Source organism: Phocoena sinus, chromosome 8 (genome assembly GCF_008692025.1).
Source record: "Phocoena sinus isolate mPhoSin1 chromosome 8, mPhoSin1.pri, whole genome shotgun sequence".
Classification (NCBI taxonomy): domain Eukaryota; kingdom Metazoa; phylum Chordata; class Mammalia; order Artiodactyla; family Phocoenidae; genus Phocoena; species Phocoena sinus.
Window position 1 is genome coordinate 15,711,031 of NC_045770.1, and position 13,036 is coordinate 15,724,066.

A 13,036-nucleotide genomic window follows, 5' to 3' on the forward strand; every position below is an offset into this window, starting at 1 on the left:
GCAGGCGGACTCTCAACCACTGTGCCACCAGGGAAGCCCTACATCACATATTCGTAATCCAGTTGTCTGTTGATGGGTACTTTGGTTGCTTCCATGTCTTGGCTATAGAAATAGTGCTGCTGTGAACATTGGGGTGCATGTATCTTTTTGAATTAGTGTTTTTATTTTTTTCTGGATATATACCCAGGAGTGGAATTGCTGGATCATATGGTAGCTCTATTTTTAGTTTTTTAAGGAACCTCCGTACTGTTTTCCACAATGGCTGCACTAATTTACATTCCCACCAGCAGTGTAGGAGGGTTCCCTTTTTCCACATCCTCTCCAACATTTGTTATTGGTAAACTTTTTGATGATAGCCATTCTGACAGGTGTGAGGTGATATGTCATTGTGGTTTTGATTTGTATTTCCCTAATAATTAGGGATGTTAAGCATCTTTTCATGTGCCTTTTAGCCATCTGTATGTCTTATTTGGAAAAATGTCTATTCAGGTCTCCTGCCCATTTTTTGATTTTTTTTTTTTTTTGATATTGAGTTGTATGAGCTGTTTGTATACTTTGGATATTAACCCCTTGTTGGTCTCATCATTTGCAAATATTTTCTCCCATTCTGTAGGTTGTCTTTTTGTTTTGTTGATGGTTTCCTTTGCTGTGCAAAAGCTTTTAAGTGTAATTAGGTCCCATTTGTTTATTTTTGCTTTCATTTCTTTTGCCTAAGGAGACTGAGGCAAGAAAATATTGCTGTGATTTATGTCAAAGAATGTTCTGCCTATGCTCTTGTCTAGGAGTTTTGTGGTTTTAGGGCTTACATTTAGGTTTTTAAACCATTGGAGTTTATTTTTGTATATGGTGTGAGGGAATGTTCTAATTTCGTTGTTTTATACATGTGGTTGTCCAGTTTTCTCAGCACCACTTGTTGACAAGACTGTCTTTTCTCCATTACATATTCTTGCCTCCTTTGTCATAGATTAATTGACCATAGGTGCATGGGTTTATTTCTGGGCTGTCTATTCTATTCCATTGATCTATGTGTCTGTTTTTGTGCCAATACCATCTTGTTTTGATTACTGTAGCTTTGTATTATATTCTGAAGTCTGGGAGGGTTATACCTCCAGCTTTGTTCTCATTTTCTCAGGATTGCTTTTGCAATTCTGGGTCTTTTGTGGTTCCATATAAATTTTAGGATTACTTGTTCTAGTTCTGTGAAAAATGTCATGGGTATTTTTATAGGGATTGCATTAAATCTGTAGATTGCTTTGAGTAATATGGCCATTTTAACAATATTAATTCTTCCAATCTAGGAGCACAGAATATCTTTCTATTTCTTTGAATCATCTTCAGTTTCCTTTGTCAGTGTTTTATAGTTTTCAGCATACAGGTCTTTCACCTCCTTGGTTAAGTTTATTCTTAGGTATTTTATTCTTTTTGATGTGATTTAAAATGTGATTTTTTTTTTACTTTCTCTTTCTTTAATATTTCTTTAATAGTGTAAAAAACACAACAGGTTTCTGTATATTAATCTTGTATCTTGCTACCTTGATGAATTCATTGATTAGTTCTAATAATTTTTGTGTGAAGACTTTTAGGTTCTCTATATAGATTATCATGTCATCTGCAAATAGTGACAGTTTTACCTCTTTCCTTCCAACTTGGATACATTTTATTTCTTTTTCTTGTCTGATATCTGTGGCTAAGACTTCCAACACTATGTTAAATAGAAATGGTGAGAGTGGGCATTCTTGTTCCTGAATTTAGCGGGAAGGTTTTCAGCTTTTCACCATTGACTATTATGTTGGCTGTGGGTTTGTCATAAATGGCCCTTATTATGTTGAGATATGTTCCTTCTATACTCACTTTGATGAGAGTTTTTTTTTTTTAACATGAATGGATGTTGCATTTTGTTAAATGCTTTTTCTGCACCTATTGAGATAATCATTGATTTTTGTCTTTCCTTTTGTTAATGTGGTGTATCACATTGATTGATTTGTGAATGTTGAACCTTCCTTGTGATCCTGGAATAAATCCAGCTTGAACATGGTGTATGATTCTTTTTATGTATTGTTGGATTCAGTTTGCTAATATTTTGTTCAGGATTTCTGCATCTATATTCATCAAAGATATTGGCTTGTAATTTTGTTTTTTTGTAGTATCTTTGTCTGGTTTTGGTATCAGGATAATGGTGGACTTATAGAATGAATTTGGGTGTGTTCCCTCCTCTTCAATTTTTTGGAATAGTCTGAGAAGGATAGGTATTAGTTCTTCTTTATATGTTTGGTGGAATTCCCTTGTGAAGCCATCCAATCCTGGGGCTTTTGTTTGCTGGGAGACTTTTTGTTACAAATTCAGTTTCACTTTTAGTGATCAGTCTGTTCAAATTGTCTGTTTCTTCTTGACTTAGTCTTGGCAGCCTGTATGGTTCTAGAAGTTTGTCCATTTCTTCTAGGTTGTCCAGTTTGTTGGCATATAACTGTTCTTAGTATTCTCTTATGATTTTTTGTATCTCTGTGGTATCAGTTGTTACTGCTCTTTGATTTCTTATTTTGTTTATTTGAGTCCTCTCTCTTTTCTTCTCAGTGAGCCTGGCTAAAGGTTTATCAATTTTGTTTACCTTTTCAAAAAACCACCTCTTGGTTTCACTGATCTTTCCTATTTTTTGATCTCTATTTTATTTATTTCCTCCCTGATCTTATTTATTTACTTCCTTCTGCTGGCTTTGGGTTTTATTTTTTCTTCTTTTTCTAATTCTTTTAGGTGGTAGGTCAGGTTTTTTGAGATTTTTGTTTGTTTATTTCTTGAGGAAGGCCTGTATCGCTATGAACTTCCCTCTTAGAACTGCTTTTTTTGCATCCTATAGATTTTGGAAAGTTGTATTTCCATTTTCATTTCTCTCAAGGTATTTTCTGATTTCCTCTTTGATTTCATCAAGGACCCATTGGTTTTTTAGTAGCATATTGTTTAGTCTCCATGTGTTTGTTCTTTTCCCATTTTTCTTTCTGTAGTTGATTTCTAGTTTCATAGTGTTGTGGCTGGAAAAAATGCTTGATATAATTTCTTTCTATCCTCTTAAATTTGTTGAGGCTTGTTTTGTGACCTAGTATGTGATCTATCCTGGAGAACATTCCATGTGCCCTTGAAAAGAATGTGTATTCTGTTGTTGGGGGATGTAATGTCCTGTAGTTGTCAGTTAAGTCCAACTGGTCTATTGTGTTATTTTCACTCTTAGTATTCTTGTCTCCAGACCTCTTCTTGGGCCATCCTCCCTGCAGGAAATGCCCTACCTTTTCATCACTACGTTCCAACTGTCCTTCCAAACCAGAGCAGATGTCTTCTCCTCCACCACATCTGCCCTTCACCCTAGTTGGAAGTAGTACCTTCTTCCTCTCAATGCCCACTGTACTTGGTTCATACTTCTCTTATGACGCATGTCCCATTCTCCTTTGGATCACACATGTTGGGTGTGTGTCTTCTATCCCCAGCATTCTTAGGAAGACCCCCTTCATCCACAGCACATCACAACAGGGCCTGACACTTAGTAAGCGCTTGACAAAGTTCACCAAAAGATGCAAGAATGTCTTTGAAGATGCATGTTATAGATGAAGAAACTGGGGATCAGAGAGGTCAAAGAGTTTTTTTCAAAGCCAAACAGCCAGTGAGAAGTAGAGATAGACTTCAAAGTCAAGTCTGTTTTAGTGCTGTTTATTATTTTGGGGGACTGCTGCAGACAACAGGTTCAAACATTTAAATAATAAATGATAAAAATTAGCCAAACCAGCACCAGTTAAGGGAGGATGTCTTGACCATACTTCTGATCCATTACATGGACAAGCCATAGGTGTGCTGATACTGGGGGGCTAAGGGAGAGCCATTTTGTTCAGGGGCCTGACATTTTGGAAATAAGTCCAAGCTGACTTCAGTGGGTTTCCGTGAGGTCTTTGGGCCCCTGGGGAGTTTCCTCTGTAGAGAAATTTCTGCTTGCTCACCTTACCGTCATAGCAGTATGGCTCTGAGGACCTTTTGGGCTTACAGTGCAGAATATCTGGAATGGTTGGAGGAGTCCACCATCTGTTCTGTTGTTACATACAGGCCCTCTGATATTCTGAAACTGTTTACTTTACCAGTGAGTGTGCTGAGTCTACATTAACACCTCATTGCTGTAACTTTCTTCTGTGTAAATCCTGGGAGATTTACATGGCAGAATGGTCTTTGGCATTTTTTGGTGACTCAGTCTGACTTAGTAGTTCCCAAGACTTTCATAAAGAAGCTTTTGCAATAGGGGTGGAGGACTGACATTTTATTTTTATTTTTCCAGGTATAGTGGTGTCCATTGTCTTTGTCTGCGTGGACCCCTTCTTCCCTCTTTTTAAGTTACCTTATCCGTATTCCTTTAGGGCATCAACTCTTCCCCTGTTTCTAGCGGGGCAGCAGGCTACAGTTACCTGGGCCTCAGGAGTAATCCCATAGCTCAGGCCTGGTGTCCCTGGCCACAGTGGTTGGTCTAAGAATACATATAGGGGGCCCAAGGTGGGCCCAAGGTGGGACAGTAAGAGTCCTGCCTTGGATTTCACATGGGGCTGCTGAGGGAGAACCAAGATCTCTTTCCTCTGAGATCCTAAGCATGGATAACATAAGCCCAGAGCAGCCTTTGGCCATGCCAACCCAGGAGTCATCCCTCCCATGATCTCAGCTTTGGAGGAAGCTCAGATTTAGTGAGAGACCACAAGAGCAATGAAAGAGAGATGGAGAAAGGGAGAGGGACCAACAATACCATCTGACTTCTGGTTTCACCCCTGTTCTTCCTAGTTACATCAGCCAGTACACCTCCAATTGTGCACTCTTGATTTAAATCCACCCCTTGCTACTGAAAGTAATTACCAAGTAAGGTTGTATATGTAACTTTTACACACACACACGCACACGCACAATACACATATGTGTGTAAAACCACAAAGAAAATAGGAAGGACAGTTTCAGAATTAAGAACATCTTTCAAATTGAGTCCATTTAGCTTTATGAAAACATTACCCTTCTTTTTACTAGCGGAAACCTCATCAAGAGTCAGCACCTGACTGCATACCTGTGTTTCAGAACCACTGATGTAGCCAACCCTTTCTAGAGAACAGGTTCTGAACGGCGAAGGGCTCAAGAGAGAACTGGGATGACTTGGGCCCCAGAAGCAAACTCGCCTTTATGCTTCGTTTCATGAGGGCTGTCCCTGCCCTAGCAATTGCACTGGAGGGTGTGTGTGTGTGTGTGTGTGTGTGTGTATGTGTGGGAAGTCCAAGGTCCCCCCACTCCAGGCCCAGCACCGCCCCACCCCACCAGTGTTTGACTCCTCCTTGTGGTCAGACTTCCTGATTCCTATGGCTACTCATGGGGGGTGCCCTCTCTGGACAGTGGGTATGTGGCAGTGGGAGCAGGAACCAGCAGCCGGTTCCTCGGGCTCGGCCTGGTGTGAGCCATGTGGGCTTTATCTTGCCATTAATGTTTTTCTAAATTGGTGGCAGTGGAGCAAAAAACCCAATTTGTGCCTGGAGCATGCATGATTACTATTGTAATAACCTCAGCTAATAAGAATATGATGTGGGGCTAGGCTGGGAGAGAAAACACATTTCTCATTAGCTTCTGATTAATTACTCTACGTAATTTCTTAGTTGTGGTGACCAAGGAGGGTGGGGTATTGCCATTTCCTCACCTCATCTTAACCCCGTGGGCTTGGGGTATTCTAGGGACCATGGTATTTCCACAGTGGCCATGGAGGGAGAAGTCCTTGTCTCTCCTCCCACTTCCCCTCTTTCTCCTCCTCGCATCCTTTCTCTGTCTTCTCTCCCGCTCCCCTCTCCAGCCCTCCCTCTCCCTGACTTCTTAATCTCTTTTTTTCTCTTTTCCCTCCCTCAGCCTTTTGCTGGTCTTCATGGGTGTCTGACTGGCACTTGGTGACAGCCCACGCTGTCCCCTTGCACTGTCAGGCAGGTAGGTAATGGCTAATTGCAGGTCCTGGCTGATCTGCCCTGATCCCTGAGCTCAGATTGGATATTTCCTCCTGATTCCCTCTGGACCTCCCTGGTCTGACCTGGGGACCTCTTCTTGGCTCACCCGCTCCTGACACAGGATCGTTTCTGGCCTGGCTCTGTGTGGCTTGGAATTGTTTTTGTCCCCTTACCACCTTACCACAAGCAGAGTGGCCTCCTGGCCTGAGGGCTTCTGTCCCTCTCTCCTGGTCCCTGGCAGCTAGGTCCAGGCTGGATAATCCCTCAGATCCTCATGTCTGGGATCTAGTGCTCAATAGGGCAGTAGCTGGAAATATTTCCATTGTATTTGTAACTCAACGGGTTTCTGTTGATCCCTACTTTATACCCAGAACTGTGCTAGGCACAGTGGGGCCCTTAGAGAAAAGACAGGTGTGGGTCTTGCCGTTGGGTTGGGAAGGGTGTCGAGGAGGGACAGGTACTAACACAAGGCAGTGTGTACTGAGTGCCCAGTGGGTGAGGCAGAGAGAGCAAGGTAGTGAGGCTTCTCAGGCTGGAGGTTCGGGAGGCTTCATAGAGGAGGGAGGCTCAGATTTGGATGACGGAGGGGAGGGGACAGGAGAGGGAACTCCTGATGAGGGCATACCGTGAGCAAAGACCCAGAGGTAGGGATGCTTGAGGCAATTTTAGAGGGTGTGAATGTGGCTAGTGTATTTTTAGTGGGAGTTAGTGGGGCAGATGAACTACAAATAAAAATTGGAGGCTGACTGTCGAACATCAGGCTGAGGATTTGGGACATATGTGATATCTGGTTGGGAGTCCTGAAAGGTAATTCAGCGCGAGGGTGAGCGTATAGCAGTGGTTTGCTAAATGGATAATGGTGGGTTGTATTAGTTTTACATTGCTGCTGTAACAAAGTAAATACCACAAAATTAGCAGCTTAAAATAACACAAACATTATCTCACAGTTCTTCGGGCCAGAAGTCCAGGTTGGCTTGAACGGTTTCTCTGCTCTGGGCTGTACAAGAAATCAAGATGTTGGCTGGCTGGGCTCCTGTGGGGAGGCTCTGGGAAGAATCCATTTCTAGCATCATTCAGGTGGTGGGCAGAATCCTGTTCTTTGTGGTTGTAGGACTGAAGGCCCCCATTCCCTTGCTGTCTGTAAGTTGGGCCACCATTATCTCCTAGAAGCCCTCCCAGTTCTTGCACATGGGCCCCTGTATTTCAGAGTCAGCAACAGTGTATCAAATCCTGTTCTTGGAAGCTCTCAGACTTCCCCTTCTGCTGCAGCTCTTCCACCACTTTCCTAGTTTCTCTTGTTGCATCTCTCTGACCTCAGCTGGGTAAAGTTCACTGCTTTTAAGGGATCATATGGCTATCTGGGGCTCACCCAGATAATCCAGGATAATCTCTATTTTAAGGTCCAAAACCCTAATTTTAAGCATCTGCAAAATCCCTTTTGTCATGTAATGTAACATATTCCCAGGTTCCAGGGACCAGGGCATGGACAATTTTTGGGAGAGGCATTACTCTACCTACCTACCCCATGGGGCAAGACAGATTAGGTGATTCCTGAAGTAGTCCTGGTGAATGGAAATGAGGTCTAGAACCTGGGTGTTATGAGAATGGAAAGGCTGGGAGGGCAACACTAGAGGCTGCTCCATGATTGGCTGCATGCGTGTGGGTGGGCGGGAGGGAGTGAAGGGGAAAGGAGGAGTTATCCTTGGATCTAGCTTAGCAAACAGGAGAAAGATGGTAACTCGTCAGTCACTCTAGGTGGAGGTCCTGGTTATGGAGGGCAGATGATGCATTTGTTTCAGGCGGGGTGACTTAGGGGTGACAGCATCTGCCAACCTGGAACTGTCCTATGAGCAGGTGGGAACACTCATCAGAAATGTCAGACCAGGTGATACTCATTTGTGACCTATTCACATGAAAGCAATGATTGAAGGCTTGGGGGGTGTGGGGGTAGATCGTCATCGTATCCAAGGGAGGGAGACAGGGTAGAAAGGAAATTGGGCTAGAACACTGGGGAGGAGGAGGAAGAAGAGCTAGAGAGAGTGAAAGAGCAGGCACAGCTGGGCAGCTGGAAGGGAAGGAGGCAAGCTAGGAGAGGTCCCATCTGTGAGGCCAGGCAGCGCTGGTGCTCAGGGTTAGGAAGGCAGAGGTCTGGCAGGAGAGTGGGACAAAGGCCAGGGGTCGGTGATGGGATGGCTGTGGGTGATGGGGACAGGTATTTCTTTTTTTAAAATTTATTTTATTGAAGTATAGTTTATTTCCAATGTTGTGTTAATTTCTACTGTACAGCAAAGTAATTCAGTTATACATATATATTGAATACATTCTTTTTCATATTCTTTGCCATTCTGGTTTATCACAGGACACTGAATATAGTTCCCTGTGCTATACAGTAAGACCCTGTTGTTTATCCATTCTATATATACTAGTTTGCATCTGCTAATCCCAAACTCCCAATTCATCCCTCCCTCCCCCCGCACTTTGCAACCACAAGTCTGTTCTCTGTGGGGGGACAGGCATTTCAGAGCGAGACTAGGAGGAGAGACAAGGTGGTGTGGAGGGAGAGAGTGGGGACACACACCAAGCTCAGTAGGGTCCACAGGCACTGTGTGTCAGCATGTGGGCAGGGATGGGGCAAGGCCAGGGCCACCTGAAAACAGAGCAGAGGAAGAGAGCACTGCTGGAAGGAGAGGGAGGGGTATGATTCAGGAACAAGGCCCCCAAAGCAGCAGGGGCTGAAGTGCAGAGCCAGGACCTGGAGAGGGGAGAGGCAGGACCTTTGGGTAGGACAGGCTGGTCACGGACTGTGGGCTTCTTAGAATGTGAGAGCAGAGGCCTGGACTGTGGGGAGGAGGCAGAGGACAGGGCCAAGTAGGGCAGCACATATAGCCACAGTGGGGTCATTCCTATTTTTGGAACTGTCTTCTCTCCCCTGATTATCCTCGGGGGGCCTGGTTCTCCACAGCACAAAAGCTCCTGGAGTGAAAGGAGTTAACTTATTCAAGGGGGTTTGGGGAAAGGAGGCATATGGTGTCTCTCCTGCCAAAGGGTCCAATGGGATCAGGAGAGCACTGTCCCCCTGGCTCTTGGCCCCGTCAGCGCGTGGTCAACCCCAGGGCCCTCCACATGCCCAAGGCCCCTGCCAATCCCAGCCTCCCTGCTACTTCTGACGTTTCACAGGCCATTGTTAGAGGCCTAACTGCCTGCCACAGCACAGTGCTCAGAGCCCCCGCCAGCCGTTCCACCCGCTGATCCGCGGGGCTGCCCAGAACCGGCTCCCAGTGTTCGTGGTGGCTGGGTGCCAACAGGCAGGCCCAGAAAAAACTGGCAGTGAAGGGCGGGCGCAGCCCATCTTAGTGGGCGCCCGATGGGGGTCCTCGTTGTATGCCTGTCTGCGCGCGTCTGCGCAGACTTGTGGGCCTGGGGGGTGTCCACAGCTCAGTCCTCAGCAGACTTCAGGGTTGAGGGGGTCATGGAGGTGGCCGGGGCTTTGGCTGGGCGGAGAGGGCGCAGGAGGGCAGAGGCCGTGATGGAGACTGGGAGGCTGGGCCGTGTCCCGAGAAGGGCCGGAGCAGGATGCGGGCGGATGGCTGGAGGAAGGCTCGGAAGGCCCAGGGCTCGGCACCGCTTCCCTCTTCCCGAGCCGCAGCGTCCTGGAGCCAGACCTTGGGCCTGCCCTGCCCCGAGGCCCCGCCCCCACCCCCCACCCCACCCCCCCACCCCCGACCCCGTGCCCGACTCCCAGCGCAGCTTCCCACCTCACGAGGGAAGAGGGAATCTCGCCAGAGATCCATGTAAAAATAGATGTATTTCTGGATAAGCAGCGAGCCTGAAAAACGGCTGAGCCGGAGTCTGCTCCGCTGACAGAAGATCTATGTACTAAATTCCTCTTCAAAATCTGTTTCTCCGGAGACTTATTCTTGCTGGGCCCTGCCGAGCTTGGGGAAGTTGTCGGCATCGGGCGTCCCCTGCTCCACCCTTTCTCCCGAGTGACTGTTTCCCGGCGTGAGCTGTGGTCACATTAAGCAGCAGGGCAGCTCGGGCTCCGGCCAGAGCAGAAAAGTCAAAAGGGATTTGAATGGCGAAAAGGTCGTTCTCATGCATTACCCTGGCTGGGTGGGAAGCCAGCGTGATGCAACGTGACACCCATCCTGGCGGCTGAGAGAATAAGTGATGGCTATATTTATGTTTCCATCTAAATGCATGGATCAAAGCAGACACTTTAATCTATTCAACAACAGCCCAAGGATTAAAAAGTTCCAGGCAAATCACACTCTTAAATTGGTAATATATTTTTGCTTGTCACTTGACAAATCATTTTAGAGAGTGACTTCAGGCCGGGTGAGGGGCCTGGAAATTTGAACCTGGCTCCCTCCTGGAGAGGGCCCCAGCACTATAGGATGTGACATGAATCTGGTCACTTGCTGTAGTCCCTGTGAGTCCTCGCACAGGACTCCTGGAGGGGTAGGGGGAGCTAGTGGGGAGTATCAGGCCTATGGTCACATCTCAAAATGTGTTTTAATCTCCAAAAAGCCTAGCAGGTGGACATTATAACGACCCCCATTTTACAGACCAGGAGAACCAGATGTGTGGCTTGCCCAGGTCACACAATAATAAGTGGGAGAGTGGGAAGCAAAGCTCACCCAACCCCAAGCCCAGTGCTCTTGTTCTGCTGGAGCTGCAGTGACAGCAGAGGGCAGCAGAGACTGCTCCGTCAATTGCTCTGTAACTGTTGGCATGTTCCTTCACTTCCCAGTTTCCTCATCTGCAAAACGGATAATGATGGCATCCACCTCCTGGGGTTGTCGTCAGGAGTAAATGAGATGACTCAGGGAAGGCACTTACAGCACGGGGTCTGACACATGGTGAGAACACATGTTTGTGCTGAGCTCTGAAGGATAGGACCAGACAGGAGTGTGTCTGGAGGCTGAGAAAGGAACTCAAAAGCATGACTTCCAAGGAATGGTTGAAGGAACTGGGGGCTGCTGAGTCAGGAAGAGAGAAGGCGGCCTCCTAATGTAGGCTGGATTGTGAAAAGAAAGGGGGATTTGATTTGTTCCATGTGGCCCCAAGAGGGGCAACTGGATCCTTAAGGAGACTGATGGATTTCAGCTAAAGAGAAGCAGGAACTTTCTCAACACCAGCGTTGGGCAAAGAGGAAATGATGAGCTCAGGATTCTGGGAGGTGTGCCGGTTAAGGCCGGACGAGCCCTTGGTGGTGATGCTGTACCAATAGATATGCCTGCCCCCGGCTTGGCATTTAGACCAGATTTCTTTAAATATACATATATATATTATATATGTATATTTAATATATATATTAAATATATATTTAATATATACATATATTTAAGGAGTTCTTTGTATTTCATCATTTAATTCTACTGATTTACGCCTGGCTCAGATCCCCACTAATTTTCAGGTATGCAAGGTGGCACGATGGTTCAGGAGTGGGCCGGGTGGTACGGGAATCGTAAGGCTGCTGCGCTGGACGGAGGCAAAGCCAGCTTTGGGTGAAGGAAGAATTCCTGCCCCCACTAGATATTGGCCAAAGTGGTCTGAGGAGCCGGGGTAGTGCCAACCAACGAAAGAACGGTGTGCTTGGAGTTCGGCAGACTTGGGTTTCCATCTGGCTCCATCTTTTAATATCTGTGTGTCCAGCTGAAAGTCTCCTAATCTCTCTGAGCCTCAGTTTCTCCACATGGGAAACTCTGAAAGCTTCCTTCCCTGTTCACGTTTCAGAGGCGGTGTGAGAATTGGGGAGAAGCTGGCCTTGCTGCTGCCTTGGCCTTGGGAAAGGGGCGCTGTTCCAGCAAGGGAAGGGGCGCCGTAGGCACCCCGCCCTCTGGCTGAGCCACATCCTTTCCGGGTGACCGCCGATCCGCAAAGCCACCTCCCAGCGGCGTCCCGCCGGTTGCAGGGTGCATGCGCGAGCGTCCAGGGCGGGGCCAACGCGCTGGCGCGCGGCCAAATCGCACCATCTGCCTAAGCGGAAATGCAGCGCAGGTGTGAGTTTGGGGGGCAGGTGATTGTTGACGGCTGAGCCAGCTCTCCCCGCATATGGTCCCGCTCGGGAGGCGGCAGCGGCCCGCGTGGTCCCCCGCCAGGGCCGGCGCTCTGCGCCCTCCAGCGCCTTCAGCCGGTTCCCGCGTGAGAGCTTCAGAGCAGCTAAGCCAGGGAGGTCAGGGCATTATCAGATTCGCTGTACCAGCGTGGAAACCGAGAACCAGAGGTTAAATCGCCGGTCCAGAGTCCGGGAGCCAGTCAGTAGTGGGCCTGAAGCAGCCCTCCAGGTCACTCGACTCTTAATTCCATTTTCTTCGCGTGACCCGCTGCGCCGTGCAGTTCAGCAAACATTTATGGAGAGACTTGTGTGAGTCAGGCGCCGAGCTGGGTGAGCTGGGTGCTGGGGGTGCTGACCTGCGCTCTGGCTCTATTAATGGAGGGTGCAATTTTAACCCTCCGGTTTGGCCCCGAGGTTCCCAGTCATACCCCACAACCCAGTGTCAGACACCCAGGTACCTGAGGTGTTTCTCTGGACCACAGGTCTGGCCGGTTCACACCTGATGATTTGCTGGGCCAGACTCCTTGGCTTGCCGTGCAAGGCCTTTCTGAATCTGGCCTCAGTCTACCTTTGTGGCTCCATTCTTCCCTGTACCCTTCTGGACCCCTGGGTCTAGCTGCCCAGGTCGACCACCCACTCTTCTACAGCTGTGCTTGGGACCTCAATGCTCCTTTCCAGCCAGGAACTTGGCTTGTCAAAACCTACTGGTGAGTTCAGGCCCAGCTCAAGTGTGACCTCCTCCCTGCCGCTCACTTTGATTCTCCACCCCTTCCTGATTCTTCCCCATCTACAAATGATTCCTTTGCCTATGCTTCCTGCCCTTTGCACTGGCCTTTGTGATGACATGAGGCTGCATGGTACACAGTTCCAGTGTGCCTCCCCCACCCCTTACCTGCTGGATTGTGGGCTCCTCAAGGCCTGGGCCTGGGTCTTACTAATCTATGACACCCCCCACCCCAGCTTGATGCCTGGCCAACGGAAGATGCTCAGG

At 47.5% G+C, this 13,036-nt stretch overlaps 1 protein-coding gene across 1 annotated transcript in view; it reads left to right on the forward strand.

The window, feature by feature from the left end:
• BUD13 (BUD13 homolog) overlaps positions 1-13,036 on the forward strand; it is a 135,260-nt gene that overhangs the window by 66,118 nt on the left and 56,106 nt on the right. The window lies entirely within an intron of this gene.